This window comes from Coenobita brevimanus, chromosome 20 (assembly GCF_032717465.1).
Source record: "Coenobita brevimanus isolate Jiangsu-jjx chromosome 20, ASM3271746v2, whole genome shotgun sequence".
Taxonomy (NCBI): domain Eukaryota; kingdom Metazoa; phylum Arthropoda; class Malacostraca; order Decapoda; family Coenobitidae; genus Coenobita; species Coenobita brevimanus.
This window is the reverse complement of record NC_136973.1, coordinates 6,482,501-6,486,128: the sequence shown is the minus strand read 5'-3', so window position 1 is coordinate 6,486,128 and position 3,628 is coordinate 6,482,501.

Sequence of the window (3,628 nt, the reverse complement as noted above, 5' to 3'; positions counted from 1 at the left end):
GTAATAAAGAGAGAGAGAGAGAGAGAGAGAGAGAGAGAGAGAGAGAGAGAAAGCGGAGGAGGAGGGGGAGGGGAAAACAGAGGAGTAAAAGTGGGGAAAGGAGGAATTATGGGTAGGGGAGCAATGGGGCATGGATGAGTGAGAGAGAGAGAGAGGGAGAGAGACAGAGACAGAGACAGAGACAGAGACAGACACACACAGGGAGACAGAGACAGAGACGTGACATCCACATAAACGAACACACCAAAAAATGGAAAACGCATTGATATGGTTGAAATTGATTTAACCACTAGCAAAGGTACCTGGGGACATGGAGAGGTGATTATCCACGTGAAGGTGATTACGTTGTTCCTAAATGATGGCCAGAAGGGTTGACATCCCCCTAATCAAGCAATTTCCTGATAATTTGGTAGTGTTGCTGATTACGTTGTTCTTTTGTGATGCTGAGAGGGCTTGACTATCCACTTAACAGAGAGACAGGTAGACGAGACAGGTCGAGACGCCTAGAGATATCCACTTTGCAAAGATAAGCAGGAGAGACTTACACCCAGTCAGTCAAGTAGCTGATCTTTTGGTGGCGTCCTGCACTCCCACCCAGTCCTTCGCCATGCACCTCTCCCTGTATGAGTCTTCGGCTAATACAGAGCTTCATCTTTCACTGTATCGATGTATTTATCAACACTACACTCCTTTCACTCTAACTTGGCCAGGAATTTTTTACTTTTGCAGTTTATTTCACTCTGGCAGAAAAACAGTGCGATAGGCTGGTAGGGTGATCCTCAAATCGTCCACCTAAACCAAAAAAAAAGTAATTCTCTGAAGGTGCTTCGTTATAGAATAGTTCATACAGATAAGAAAATGGTTGGTGCCAAATATCGTCCTTCAAGACTTCATCAGTTAACTACTGCCACACGTGCGGTTATTTGACCCCGAGTCGAAGGATAGTTATATTGCAGTTATCGATATTGAAACGAAAACTATAGGCAAGTCTACTTTTTTTTTCAGTGGGATAATGAAGGAGCGAGAACACTTCATTCCGGTAATTCTGGTTTATGGACAACTCGACAAGTAAAAATAAAACAGCACAAAGGTACTATAAACCAGCGCATTTCACAGGCAATAATTACTTCCGGGAGTGGCTTGAAACTCATCTTTTCTCTTTATCTGTGGTGTAGATCGTCGAGTTTTCCCCTTAAGAATAGATCGGAACTACGGCATACCTTTTCCAATTTCGAAATGGCATTCTCTCTTCTGCATTTGGGATTCGCTTCTACTCCCAGATGCACAGTCTTTCGCAAACAGCTCCACTTGCCACACGCATTACTTCCAACTTTTCGCATCGGTGTAACTTGAAATACCGCCACACGACTTCCGCCCAAGATGGGAGACGATTTGCGGGTACCACGTAAGATGGAAAGCAATCATCCACACCTGATCCTGTTTTGGGGTCGCACATGCCTTAACACAACTAGATAAGACCACAAAGGAAAACCTAGAAGTACACTAAACACAGTGATTAGTTACGTATTTATTTCCTACACGACGTAACACTACTCAGTATTTCACCACAACGGTAGCCTAACAAGCTAAGAGTCTTACCTCGTTTAGTTGGGGTTCGCTGGAGACACTGTTTTGATATACCCAACTTGAGGCGATGAAATCAATAGTGAGAATATCCGATAACTGATGAAAGGCTTGTGGCTGATCTTTTATATATGTTGTGGGTGTGGCTGTCTAGATGAAGGCAGAATATGATAGAATGTTCTAGAAAGTACGACCACGGACTGGCAGATGTAACGCCATTAGGTTAGGTTATGATATCTGATTAAACTCATTAAATATATTAAATCTAACTAACTTAAAATTCTGTAATTAAATTGAAACTTACTGTCTAAAATTCAGCAAAGTTTTATTGAAAAGTCATGACGTAACATTACTCTCAGCTAACATAACACTACTCTCAGCTAACATAGCACTACTCTCAGCTAACATAGCACTACTCTTAGCTAACATAACACTACTCTCAGCTAACATAGCACTACTCTTAGCTAACATAACACTACTCTCAGCTAACATAGCACTACTCTCAGCTAACATAACACTACTCTCAGCTAACATAGCACTACTCTCAGCTAACATAGCACTACTCTTAGCTAACATAACACTACTCTCAGCTAACATAGCACTACTCTCAGCTAACATAACACTACTCTCAGCTAACATAACACTACTCTCAGCTAACATAGCACTACTCTCAGCTAACATAACACTACTCTCAGCTAACATAACACTACTCTCAGCTAACGTAACACTACTCTCAGCTAACGTAACACTACTCTCAGCTAACATAACACTACTCTCAGCTAACGTAACACTACTCTCAGCTAACATAACACTACTCTCAGCTAACGTAACACTACTCTCAGCTAACGTAACACTACTCTCAGCTAACATAACACTACTCTCAGCTAACATAGCACTACTCTCAGCTAACATAGCACTACTCTCAGCTAACATAACACTACTCTCAGCTAACATAGCACTACTCTCAGCTAACATAGCACTACTCTCAGCTAACATAGCACTACTCTCAGCTAACATAGCACTACTCTCAGCTAACGTAACACTACTCTCAGCTAACGTAACACTACTCTCAGCTAACGTAACACTACTCTCAGCTAACGTAACACTACTCTCAGCTAACGTAACACTACTCTCAGCTAACGTAACACTACTCTCAGCTAACGTAACACTGCTCTCAGCTAACGTAACATTACTCTCAGCTAACATAACAATGCTCTCAGCTAACTTAACACTACTCTCAGCTAACATAACAGTACTCTCAGCTAACATAACAGTACTCTCAGCTAACATAACACTTCACTTAGCTAACATAACACCACTCTCAGCTACTTCTCTGTCAGCTAATACGGGGTGACGCAGGATCATGTGACGGCGATAGAAGTTGATGCAAATGAATGAAATTATGCAAAAGTCAGTATTTCAGTGAGTGTGACTAAAATAACGCAGAGCACTTTCGAATTATAATTAATTCTGAAGACCACCCTACAGTCTACATTCTTTTCATAGCACTTCTTCGTGACTAGCACCATATTCAAGTGTTATTCTTTTGTTACAGCTCAGCATTCGAAAAAGTGAGATGGAAATTTTAGGCCAAGTTAATGTGAAGAGAGTATAGTAACTCCAAACTGACTACATCTGGCCATCGACTGAGCTGAAAAGAGGTCATGGATTTTTGTCGGAAGCTCCCTAACACCTCTCCCTTAGCGATTTAGTTTTAGATATAGCTGGTTAATATTCCTTTGCACGTTATGTATGTAGAAGCGATATTAAAAGAATTTACACATCACAGAGGTAGACGGTAAGGTGTAAAAGCAAAATAAATCGCTTAGGAAAAGGTGTTAGGGTGCTTCCTTACCCTTCTCTCCAGTCTTAGCCTAACGCCACTCCACGTAATCCTGCCTCATATCGTGCAATCTCCGTCCCGGTCTCCGTCTCACTTCGATTAACTCTGTATTGAGTGTGTATCTGTCTGTCAATCTGTTCCCTCTCTCAAACCCCCTTCACTCCCAACTTGATAACTCCATCAGTCTCTCTCTCTCTCTCT